Genomic DNA, 13,422 nt, shown 5'->3' with positions numbered 1-13,422 from the left:
CCCCCCCCCCAACCCACCTCTCCCCCCTCCCCCCCCCCCAACCCACCTCTCCCCTCCCCCCCCGCAACCCACCTCTCCCCTCCCCCCCCCCCACCCACCTCTCCCCTCCCCCCCCCCCAACCCACCTCTCCCCTCCCCCCCCCCCCAACCCACCTCTCCCCTCCCCCCCCCCAACCCACCTCTCCCTCCCCCCCCCCCCAACCCACCTCTCCCCTCCCCCCCCCCCCAACCCACCTCTCCCCTCCCCCCCCCCAACCCACCTCTCCCCTCCCCCCCCAACCCACCTCACTCCCCTCCCCCCCCCAACCCACCTCTCCCCTCCCCCCCCCCCAACCCACCTCTCCCCTCCCCCCCCCAACCCACCTCTCCCCTCCCCCCCCCCCAACCCACCTCTCCCCTCCCCCCCCCCCCAACCCACCTCTCCCCTCCCCCCCCCCAACCCACCTCTCCCCTCCCCCCCCCCCAACCCACCTCTCCCCTCCCCCCCCCCCAACCCACCTCTCCCCTCCCCCAACCCACCTCTCCCCTCCCCCCCCCCAACCCACCTCTCCCCTCCCCCCCCCCCCAACCCACCTCTCCCCTCCCCCCCCCCCAACCCACCTCTCCCCCTCCCCCCCCCCCAACCCACCTCTCCCCCTCCCCAACCCACCTCTCCCCTCCCCCCCCCCCAACCCACCTCTCCCCTCCCCCCCCCCCCAACCCACCTCCCCCCCCCCCCCAACCCACCTCTCCCCCCCCCCCAACCCACCTCTCCCCCCCCCCCAACCCACCTCTCCCCCCCCCCAACCCACCTCTCCCCCCCCCCCAACCCACCTCTCCCCCCCCCCCCAACCCACCTCTCCCCCCCCCCCAACCCACCTCTCCCCTCCCCCCCCCAACCCACCTCTCCTCCCCCCCCCCAACCCACCTCTCCCCTCCCCCCCCCAACCCACCTCTCCCCTCCCCCCCCCCAACCCACCTCTCCCCTCCCCCCCCCCAACCCACCTCTCCCCTCCCCCCCCCCAACCCACCTCTCCCCTCCCCCCCCCCAACCCACCTCTCCCCTCCCCCCCCCCAACCCACCTCTCCCCTCCCCCCCCCCAACCCACCTCTCCCCTCCCCCCCCCCAACCCACCTCTCCCCTCCCCCCCCCAACCCACCTCTCCCCTCCCCCCCCAACCCACCTCTCCCCTCCCCCCCCAACCCACCTCTCCCCTCCCCCCCCAACCCACCTCTCCCCTCCCCCCCCAACCCACCTCTCCCCTCCCCCCCCAACCCACCTCTCCCCTCCCCCCCCAACCCACCTCTCCCCTCCCCCCCCAACCCACCTCTCCCCTCCCCCCCCCAACCCACCTCTCCCCTCCCCCCCCCAACCCACCTCTCCCCTCCCCCCCCAACCCACCTCTCCCCTCCCCCCCCAACCCACCTCTCCCCTCCCCCCCCCAACCCACCTCTCCCCTCCCCCCCCAACCCACCTCTCCCCTCCCCCCCAACCCACCTCTCCCCTCCCCCCCCAACCCACCTCTCCCCTCCCCCCCCAACCCACCTCTCCCCTCCCCCCCCAACCCACCTCTCCCCTCCCCCCCCAACCCACCTCTCCCCTCCCCCCCCAACCCACCTCTCCCCTCCCCTCCCCCAACCCACCTCTCCCCTCCCCTCCCCCAACCCACCTCTCCCCTCCCCCCCCAACCCACCTCTCCCCTCCCCTCCCCCCACATCTTCATCTGTCACAGTTTACCCTCTGATTTCAGCTTCTCTGCCGTTTGGCCATTCACACCCTTTATTCTCTCTATGGGTTGCCATTAGCAGCCTTTTCCCCTGGTTTCTGTGGCTATGACTCATCTTTCATTCCTTCACCCTGCAGTATAAATATCTCCCACTTTCTATGCCTTTTGGCTTTGACAAAGAGTCATGCGGACTCGAAACGTCAGCTCTTTTCTCTCCTTACAGATGCTGCCAGGCCTGCTGAGATTTTCCAGCGTTTTCTCTTTTGATTTCACAATTCAGAGTGTAATGGAATATTCTCCACTTGCCTGAATTAATGCAGCTCCAACAACAGAAGAAACTCAACACCATCCAGGACAAAGCAGCCCCACTTCAGTGTTTTTAAGTTTTATTCATTAGTGTCACAAGTAAGGCTTACGTTAATCCTGCAATGAAGTTGTGCAAATCCCTTAGTCTCCACACTCCGGCGCCTGTCCGCTACACTTAGGGAGAATTTAGCATGGCCAATGCACCTAACCAGCACGTCTTTTGGACTTGTGGGAGGGAACTGGAGCACCCGGGGGAAACCCACGCAGACACGGGGAGAACGTTCAAACTCCGCACAGACAGTGACCCAAGGTGGGAATTGAACCTGAGCCCCTGGTGCTGTGAGGCAGCAGTGCTAATCACTAATCAGTGCTAATGCAACTCTTGCATTTTCAGTCCCTCCAGCACCGACGGCAGCCTTGTCCCATCTACAAGATGCACTGCGGGAACTCACCAAGGTTCCTCAGGCAGTACCTGCCAAACCCACGACCACTACCATCGAGAAGAAAAAGATCAGCAGGTACCTGGGAACAGCGCCACCTGGAGGTTCCCCTCCAAGTCACTCACCATCAATATATCGCCGTCCCTTCACTTTCGCTGGGAACTCTCTAACAGCATCGTGGGCGTTCTGTACCAGTTCAAGTAGTCAGTTCACCACCACTTTTTCAAGAGGCAATTAGAGATGGGCAATAAGTTCAGACCTAGCCAGCGAGGCCCACATCCCATGAATAAATTTAAGGTAAATGTCTGTTCAAATTAACGTTGAAGACGGAAGGAACACAGGAGCAGAGGATGGAATGGGACACTCAGAAATAGCTGATTAAAACCAGACTTTGCATTTCTTCAGCACCTGTCACAACATCGGGACACTTCACAGGTCTTGTTGCATTTTTTTTTTTAAAGTGCAGGCACTGCTGTAATCGCACAGCAAATTTGCACACAGCAAGATCCCACAAATACCATGAGATAAAGGGGCGGATGGTGTTTTACTGTTGATGCCATATTGTTAAAGGACAAATATCAGCCTCTGGGTGCCCATTTCCTCCTCCCAAAAGGTTTGTTCACATCCACCCAAAAGGGCAGTTGGTTTCATACGTTGTGGACCAAACGCTGGAAAATGAGATTAGATTGGGTGGCTTGGGCCGGCGCAGACACATTGGGCTCTTTCTGTGCAGGACCTTTTCTCTAAATATCTGAAACGGAGATAGGATTGGAAGTGGGGAAAAGGATGGGGTGAGAGATGAACTCTCCTTCGGAAGGCTAGCGCAGTCACAATGTGCCTAACGGCTCCTTTGGGAGAGCTAGCATGGTCATAATGGGCCGAATTGCCCTCCCATGCTCTGCAATGGTTCTATGAATCATTAAATCCCTACAGTGCAGAAAGAGACCATTTAGCCCATTGGGTCTGCACCAACTCTGTGACAAGAGTATCTTACCCAGAGCCTACTCCCGTAATCCCAGGTATTGACCCTGCTAATTCCCCGAACCTACACATCTTTGGGTGGCACAATGGTTAGCACTGCTGCCTCACAGCGTCAGGGACCCGGGTTCGATTCCCAGCTTGGGTCAATGTCTGTGTTGAGTCTGCGTGGGTTTCCTCCGGGTGCTCTGGTTTCCTCTCTCAGTCTGAAAGATGTACCTTAGGTGCATTGGCTATGCTAAATTCTCCCTCAGTGTACCCAAACAGGTGCCGGACTGTGGCGACTAGGGGATTTTCTCAATAACTTCATTGCGGTGTTAATGTAAGCCTACTTGTGACTAATAAATAAACTTTAAACTAAGGGACAACATACCATGACCAAACCACCTAACCTGCATATCTTTGAGTTGGGAGGGCGATTGCTCCTTTGAAGGGCTAGCAAGGTCACAATGGGCCAAATGGCATCATCCTGTGCTGCACTCTGATGGGAGGGGGCTGCAGGATGGGGCATATTGATACGCCGGCCAGGGGTGGTGCTGCAAAGCCTGTGCCATAGTACCGCCCTATCTGGAAAGCACCACAGCAACGTGAGCTGTTTACATAGAGTTCGGAAATAGGAAGAATGTAGTCACAACGTTGGGGGGTTTACTATAGACCTCCCAACAGCCAGCAGGAGATAGAGGAACAGATATGTAGACAGATTTTGGCAAGGTGTAAAAGTAACAGGGTCGCTGATTTTAACCTCCCTTATATTGACTGCGACTCACTTAGTGCTAGGGGCGTGGATGGGGCAGAGTTTGTAAGGAGCATCGAGGGGGGCTTCTTGAAACAATATGTACATGATCCAACCAGGGAAGGGGCCGTACTGGACCTGGTGTTGGGGAATGAACCTGGCCAGGTGGTTGACGTTACAGTAGGGGAGCAGCTCGGTAACAGTGATCACAATTCAGTAAGCTTAAAGGTACTGATGGATAAAGATAAGTCTTGTCCTCAGGTGAAGGTGCTAAATTGGGAGAAGGCTCATTGCGACAACATTAGGCAGGAACTGAAGAATGTAGACTGGGGGCAGATGTTTGAGGGCAAATAAACATCTAGCATGCAAGAGACTTTCAAGTGTAAGTTGATAGGAATTCAGGATTGGCATGTTCCTGTAAGGATGAAGGATAAGTATGGCATGTTTCGGGAATCTTGGTTAACGAGAGAGATTGTGAGCCTAGTCAAAAAGAAAAAGGAAGTATTTGTCAAGGCGAGGAGGCTTTGGACACACAAAGCAAGTGTGGAATACATGGAAAGTAGAAAGAAACTTAAGCAAGGAGTCAGGAGGGCTAAAAGGGGTCATGAAAAGTCATTGGCCAGCAGGATTAAAGAAAATCCCAAGGCTTTTTATACATATATAAAGAGCAAGAGGGTAGCCAGGGAGAGCGTTGGCCCACTCAAGGACAGGGGAGGGAATCTATGCATGGAGCCAGAGGCAATGGACGAGGTATTAAATGAGTACTTTGCGTCAGTATTCACCAAAGAGGAGGACTTGGTGGATGATGAGTCTGGGAAAGGGTGTGTAGATAGTTTGGGTCACGTTCAGATCAAAAAGGAGATATTGGGGGTCTTGAAAAACATTAAGGTAGACAAATCCCCAGGGCTTGATGGGCTATACCCCAGAATACTGAGACAGGCAAGGAAGGATTTTTGCTGGAGCCTTGAGAGAAATGTTTGTATCCTCACTGGCTACAGGGGAGGTCCCGGAGGATTAGAGAATAGCCAATGTTGTTCCTTTGTTTAAGAAGGGTAGAACATAGAACAGTACAGCACAGTACAGGCCGTTCGGCCCTCGATGTTGTGCCGAGCTTTGTCCGAAACCAAGATCAAGCTATCCCACTCCCTATCATTCTGGTGTGCTCCATGTGCCTATCCAATAACCGCTTGAAATTTGCTAAAGTGTCCGACTCCACTATCACAGCAGGCAGTCCATTCCACACCCCAACCACTCTGAGTAAAGAACCTACCTCGGACATCCCTCCTATATCTCCCACCATGAACCTTATAGTTATGCCACCTCGTAACAGCTACATTCACCCAAGGAAATAGTCTCTGAACGTCCACTCTATCTATCCCCCTTATTATCTTATAAACCTCTATTAAGTCGCCTCTCATCTTCCTCGGCTCTAAAGAGAAAAACCCTAGCTCCCTCAACCTTTCCTCATAAGACCTACCCTCCAAACCAGGCAGCATCCTGGTAAATCTCCTCTGCACTCTCTCCAATTCTTCCACATCGTTCTTATAGTGAGGTGACCAGAACTGCACACAATATTCCAAATGTGGTCTCACCAAGGTCCTGTACAGTTGCAGCATAACCCCACAGCTCTTAAACTCAAACCCCTTGTTAATAAACGCTAACACACTGTAGGCCTTCTTCACGGCTCTATCCACTTGAGTGGCAACCTTCAGAGATCTGTGTACTGACCCACCCTTCAGCCGGTGGCAGGGAAATTATTGGAGAGGATTCTTCAAGACAGGATTTACTCCCACTTGGAAATAAGTGAAAGCATTAGTGAGTGGCAACGTGGTTTTGTGAAGGGGAGGTTGTGTCTCATTAACTCGATCGAGTTTTTCGAGGAAACGACGATGATTGATATGGGTAGGGCAGTGGATGTTGTCTACATGGACTCTAGTAAGGCCTTTGACAAGGTCCCTCATGGCAGACTGGTATAAAGTCGCACATGATCAGAGGTGAACTGACAAGATGGATGCAGAACTAGCTCGGTCATAGAAGACAGCGTAGCACTGGAAAGGTGCGTTTCTGAATGGAGAGCTGTGACTAGTTGCATTCCTCAGGGATCAGTGCTGGGACCTTTGCTGTTTGTAATGTGTATGAATGATTTGGAGGAAAACGTAGCTGGTTTGTGGCCGACACAAAGGTTGGTGGAATTGCAGATAGTGATGAGGACCGTCAAAAGATACGGCAGGACATAGATTGGTTGGAGACTTGGGCGGAGAGATGGCAGATGGAGTTTAATCCAGACAAATGTGAAGTAATGCATTTTGGAAGGTCTAATACAGATGGGAAATATGCAGTCAATGGCAGTGCCCTTAAGAGTATTGATAGGCAGAGGGATCTGGGTGTACAGTTACACAGGTCACTGAAAGTGGCAACGCAGATGGAGAAGGTAATCTAGAAGGCATACTTGCCTTCGTCGGGCAGAGCATTGATTTTAAAAATTGGCAAGACATGGTGCAGGTTTATAGAACCTTAGTCGGGCGGCACGGTAGCACAGTGGTTAGCACTGCTGCTTCACAGCTCCAGGGTCCCGGGTTCGATTCCCGGCTCGGGTCACTGTCTGTGTGGAGTTTGCACATTCTCCTCGTGTCTGCGTGGGTTTCCTCCGGGTGCTCCGGTTTCCTCCCACAGTCCAAAGATGTGCGGGTTAGGTTGATTGGCCAGGTTAAAAATTGCCCCTTAGAGTCCTGGGATGCGTAGGTTAGAGGGATTAGCGGGTAAATATGTGGGGATAGGGCCTGGGTGGGATTGTGATCGGTGGAGACTCGATGGGCCGAATGGCCTCCTTCTGCACTGTAGGGTTTCTATGATTTTCTATGATAGTTAGGCCGCACTTGGAATATAGTGTTCAATTCTGGTCACTACTACCGCACTGCCAGAAGGATGTGGAGGCTTTGGAGAGAGTATGTCATTTTTTTTGCTTCTTGAAGGGGTGGGTGGGCGGTTCCAATGTCTACCTGAGGATCTCGCCCTGTTCCACACCGCTCACCGCCTCCTTCTCCTTGGCGCTCGGCTCCGCCTCCTTGAGCCGCAGTTTGCTGGCGGTCCGGGTGAAGCCGAACGACACCAAGCCCCGCTCACCCTCCCGCTCCGCCATCCTCCGGCTGTCCCCACTGCGCAGGCGCCGCGCATGGCCCGCCGGGAGCAAACTACAACTCCCAGAGGCCCGTGCGTCGCCGCCATCAAGCCATCGACAACCTTCTGCCAATTTAGATTTAAATCATCTTCCGCTCACTCGCATCCTTTCCTGAGGCCCCTGAAGAAAATGACCTATCCGCTCGCTAGAGACATCTTTAACCCGGTGAACAGACACGTGTGCGCAGTCTCACAGGGTCCGCAAGAGAACGACATCTCCCAGAAGGCTGCGCGGCGACAGTTTTTTTTTGTAAGTGAAATTAACCCTCGTCATTGATCGGTCTTTAAATGTTTATGACTTGGGTTGCCCGAGAATCACTGAACAGCTCGATAGCTGGGGCGGGAAATAAATATCCATTGGCTCTGATAAGCATGCGCGGCCGCCGCCATGTTGGTGAGTCCGGCGCGGTGACAGCCGGGAGTTTTCTATCCACGGAGGCGTCGCCTCGATCGTTCGGGGGGGGGAGGCGGATAAGACAGGCGGAACTTTTATATAAGCTTTTATATAATCCACATCATGGCTTTTATATAACTCCGGGGCGGAGGCGGCAGAGACATTGCTCCCTTCTCTCTCTCCCCCCCCCCTCGCCGGCTCAACCAATACAAAGGCAGTGGCTGATATGATTGACAGGCGGGCGACCCAATCAGAGGCCAGGCTGGGTAGCGCGGGGCGGGAGTGCAAGCAGCCCCGGTCCAATGAAAAGGCCAGATTGACAATGACGAGCAGGCCGGGCGCGTGAGGCTGTCCGTTGGCAATGGGGGGGGGGCGGAGGCTGGGGTGAGGCCACGCCCCCGTTCCCGCAGTGGGTGAGATCCAAATGAGGGTGGCAGTGAGGCCAGGCGCCCTAGCGCCACGTAATGGGCGTGGTCTCGGTTTGACAGGCAGGCAGACGGCCCCGCCTTCCCTCCCAAGGAAGTGTAGAATTGTGATTGACGATCGGTTGGAGTTGGTGGGGGCGGGGCTATTGATGGACAGGCGGATTGGCTCCTCCCTCACGCGGGGACGGGGTTGTCTGTGACAAGCTCTGGCCCCTCCCACGGGGGGGTGGAGCTGTCTGATTGACATGCAGTCTGCCCCGCCCACTTTCCCCTTCTGTCAATCGGAGGTCCACCTCCCCAGGCAATGGCTGGGACTGGATGCAGCAAAGCCTGAATCCTGCAGCAGGTAAACTCTGTCCTCCATCTGCATTGCACAGACAGCAATGCAGCCTGCATTTGCACAGCAACCTCCCTCTTTATTTGTGATGTTTGGCTGCGGTGTGACCCCGGGCATTGCCATTGCAGTGTCATTATCCTACCCGCCAGGATTGGGTACCCAGCTCGCCCTCAGCCTGGCACCAAAGCAAGGTGCCTACGATGCCATGTTCAGCCCTGCGGCCGATGCAACCTGCCCGTTCAGCAGGCCTCTGCTGCCAGTCTGCTGCAGGGTGTCGGAGGGGTGCAGAGAGAGGTGGGGGGAGTGCGTGTGGCGCAGCCAGACATGGGAGGGGGTATCTGTGGGAGGGAAGCGGCATGGTAGCACAGTGGCTAGCACTGCTGCTTCACAGCTCCAGGGTCCCGGGTTCGATTCCCGGCTCGGGTGACTGTCTGTGTGGAGTTTGCACATTCTCCTCGTGTCTGCGTGGGTTTCCTCCGGGTGCTCCGGTTTCCTCCCACAGTCCAAAGATGTGCGCGTTAGGTTGATTGGCCAGGTTAAAAAAATTGTCGCTTAGAGTCCTGGGATGCGTAGGTTAGAGGGATTAGTGGGTAAAATATGTGGGGGTTGGGCCTGGGTGGGATTGTGGTCGGTGCAGACTCGATGGGCCGAATGGCCTCCTTCTGCACTGTAGGGTTTCTATGATTTCTTCTATGATAGAAGGGGGGAGGGCTGGTGGGGAAGAGGCTGCAAACAGGGTAGTATTTGGGAGGAGGGGTGGGGTGCTGAGGGTTTGGCGAAGAGGGCACGTAGAGGGGATGGGCAAGAGCGACATAGTAGCAGGGCTGACAGCAAGCGAGGATTCAAATTCTGTCCTGTAGCCAGCCGACACAGGTAAGAGAAGGGACGGGGATTTAAAACAGGAATTTAGGGAGCTAGGGTGGAAGCTGAGAGCCAGGACAAACCATGTTGTCATCTCTGGTTTGTTGCCGGTGCCACGTGCTAGCGAGTTGAGGAACAGGGAGAGTGTGCAGATAAACACGTGGCTGCAGGGATGGTGTAGGACGGAGGGTTTCAGTTACATGGATAATTGGGAGCACATTCTGGGGAAGGTGGGACCTGTACAAACAGGACGGTTTGCACCTGAACCAGAGGGGCATCAATATCCTGGGAGGGAAATTTGCTATGGTTCGTCGGGGGGGTTTGAACTAATTTGTCAGGGGGACGGGAAAACGAGCTGTAGTCCAGAAGCCAGTGTTGAGTGTAGTGAGGTATTGAGGAGGGTATCAAGGTCGTAGGAGTGTACCGGCAGACAGGAAGGTGGGTTGAAGTGTGTCTACTTCAATGCAAGGAGCATCCAGAATAAGGTAGGTGAACTTGGAGCGTGGATTGGTACTTGGGACTACGATGTTGTGGCCATTACGGAGACATGGTTAGAACAGGGACAGGAATGGTTGTTGGAAGTCCCGGGGTATCGATGTTTCAGTAAGAGTAGGGAAGCTGGTAAAAGAGGTGGAGGAGTAGCATTGTTAATCAAGAATAGTTTAACGGCTGCTGAAAGGCAGTTCGAGGGGGATCTGCCTACTGAGGTAATATGGGCTGAAGTTAGAAATAGGAAAGGAGCGGTCACGTTGTTGGGGGTTTTCTATAGGCCCCCAAATAGTAATAGAGATGTGGAGGAAGAAATTGCAAAGCAGATTATGGATAGGTGTGGAGGTCACAGGGTAGTTGTCATGGGTCATAGAAATCATAGAAACCCTACAGTACAGAAAGAGGCCATTCGGCCCATCGAGTCTGCACCGACCACAATCCCACCCAGGCCCTACCCCCATATCCCTACTGGGTGACTTTAACTTTCCAAATATTGATTGGAACCTTAATAGGTTGAATAGTTCAGATGGGGCAGTTTTTGTACAGTGTGTGCAGGAGGGCTTCCTAACACAATATGTGGATAGGCCGACAAGAGGTGGGGCCACATTGGACTTGGTACTGGGTAATGAACCGGGCCAAGTGTTAGATTTGGTTGTGGGAGAGCACTTTGGAGATAGTGACCACAATTCAGTGTCTTTCATTATTGCAATGGAGAGAAATAGGGCCTTACGGCAGGGCAAGGTTTATAATTGGGGGAGGGGTAATTATGATGCGATTAGGCAAGAATTAGGGAGCATAAGATGGGAACAGAAACTGTCAGGGAAAGGCACAAATGAAAAGTGGAGCTTGTTCAAGGAACAAATACTGCGTGTCCTTGATAGGCATGTCCCTGTCAGGCAGGGAGGAAATGGCAGAGTGAGGGAACCATGGTTCACAAAAGAGGTTGAATGTCTTGTCAAGAGGAAAAAGGAAGCGTATCTAAGGATGAGAAAACAAGGTTCAGTTGGGTCGCTTGAGGGTTACACGGTAGCAAGGAATGAGCTAAAAAAAGGGCTTAGGAAAGCTAGGAGGGGGCATGCGAAGTCCTTGGCGGGTCGGATCAAGGAAAACCCCAAGGCTTTTTACTCTTATGTGAGAAATAAAAGAATGACCAGGGTGAGGTTAGGGCCGGTCAAGGATAGTAGTGGGAACTTGTGCATGGAGTCAGAAGAGATAGGAGAGGCGATGAATGAATACTTTTCTTCAGTATTCGCCAAGGAGAGGGACCAAGTTTTTGAGGATGAGAGTGGGATACAGGCTGATAGGCTGGAGGAGGTAGATGTTCTGAGGGAAGGTGTATTCGTACTTTTGAAAAACCTGATGGTCGATAAGTCCCCTGGGCCAGATGGGATATATCCTAGGATTCTTTGGGAGGCAAAGGATGAGATTGCAGAGCCTTTGGCTTTGATCTTTGGGTCCTCACTTTCCACGGGGATTGTGCCAGAGGACTGGAGAGTGGCGAATGTTGTTCCTCTGTTCAAGAAAGGAAATAGGAATGATCCTGGTAATTATAGGCCGGTTAGTCTTACTTTGGTGGTCGGTAAGTTAATGGAAAAGTTCCTGAGGGATAGGATTTATGACCATTTGGAAAGATGCAGCTTAATCCGTGATAGTCAGCACGGATTCGCGAAGGGTAAGTCTTGTCTCACAAATTTGATTGAATTCTTTGAGGAGGTAACTAAGTGTGTAGATGAAGGTAGAGCAGTTGATGTCATATACATGGATTTTAGTAAGGCGTTTGATAAGGTTCCCCATGGTAGGCTTTTGAAGAAAGTAAGGAGGTGTGGGATAGAGGGAAATTTGCCCGATTGGATAAGTAACTGGCTATCTCAGAAGACAGAGGGTGGTGGTGGATGGAAAATTTTCAGACTGGAGACCAGTTACCAGCGGTGTACCACAGGGATCAGTGCTGGGTCCTCTGCTATTTGTGATTTTTATCAATGACTTGGAGGAGGGGACTGAAGGGTGGGTCAGTAAATTTGCTGATGACACCAAGATTGGTGGAGTAGTGGATGAGGTGGAGGGCTGTTGTAGGCTGCAAAGAGACATTGATAGGATGCAGAGCTGGGCCGAAAAATGGCAGATGGAGTTTAACAGTGATAAGTGCGAGGTAATTCATTTTGGTAGGACAAATTTGAATGCAGATTACAGGGTCAATGGCAGGGTTCTGAAGAATGTGGAGGAACAGAGAGATCTTGGGGTTCATATCCACAGATCTCTGAGGGTTGCCACTCAAGTGGATGGAGCCGTGAAGAAGGCCTACAGTGTATTAGCGTTTATTAACAGGCAGTTGGAGTTTAAGAGCCGTTGGGTTATGCTGCAACTGTACAGGACCTTGGTGAGACCACATTTGGAATATTGTGTGCAGTTCTGGTCACCTCACTATAAGGAGGATGTGGAAGCATTGGAGAGAGTACAGAGGAGATTTACCAGGATGCTGCCTGGTTTGGAGGGTAGGTCTTATGAGGAAAGGTTGAGGGAGCTAGGGTTTTTCTCTTTAGAGCGGAGGAGGATGAGAGGCGACTTAATAGAGGTTTATAAGATGATGAGGGGGATAGATAGAGTGGACGTTCAGAGACTATTTCCTTGGGTGAATGTAGCTGTTACTAGGGGGCATAACTATAAGGTTCATGGTGGGAGATATAGGAGGGATGTCCGAGGTAGGATCTTTACTCAGTGGTTGGGGTGTGGAATGGACTGCCTGCTGTGATAGTGGAGTCGGACACATTAGGAACTCAAGCGGTTATTGGATAGGCACATGGAGCACACCAGAATGATAGGGAGTGGGATAGCTTGATCTTGGTTTCGGACAAAGCTCAGCACAACATCAAGGGCCAAAGGGCCTGTACTGTGCTGTACTGTTCTATGACACCTAACCCACCCTCTGCCCACCCGACCCAAAACCATGTCACCACCCTGATGCAGTCTAAATACCAGCAGGGTAAGAGTTAAATACTGATTAACAAGAGAATTATTGGCAGTTTGATGGGGGCAATGTAGAGGGAGCTTTACTCTGTATCTACCCCCGTACTGTACCTGTCCTGGGAATGTTTGATGGGGACAGTGTACGGGGAGTCTTACTCTGTATCTACCCCCGTGCTGTACCTGTCCTGGGAATGTTTGATGGGGACAGTGTAGAGGGAGCTTTACTCTGTATCTAACCCTGTGCTGTACCTGTCCTGGGAATGTTTGATGGGGACAGTGTACGGGGAGTTTTACTCTGTATCTACCCCCGTGCTGTACCTGTCCTGGGAGTGTTTGATGGGGACAGTGTAGAGGGAGTTTTACTCTGTATCTAACCCTGTGCTGTACCTGTCCTGGGAGTGTTTGATGGGGACAGTGTACAGGGAGCTTTACTCTGTATCTAACCCTGTGCTGTACCTGTCCTGGGAGTGTTTGATGGGGACAGTGTAGAGGGAGCTTTACTCTGTATCTAACCCCGTGCTGTACCTGTCCTGGGAATGTTTAATGGGGACAGTGTAGAGGGAGCTTTACTCTGTATCTAACCCTGTGCTGTACCTGTCCTGGGAATATTTG

The sequence above is a fragment of the Mustelus asterias genome, unplaced genomic scaffold (assembly GCF_964213995.1).
Source record: "Mustelus asterias unplaced genomic scaffold, sMusAst1.hap1.1 HAP1_SCAFFOLD_853, whole genome shotgun sequence".
Lineage (NCBI taxonomy): Eukaryota > Metazoa > Chordata > Chondrichthyes > Carcharhiniformes > Triakidae > Mustelus > Mustelus asterias.
This window is presented reverse-complemented; position numbering follows the sequence as displayed.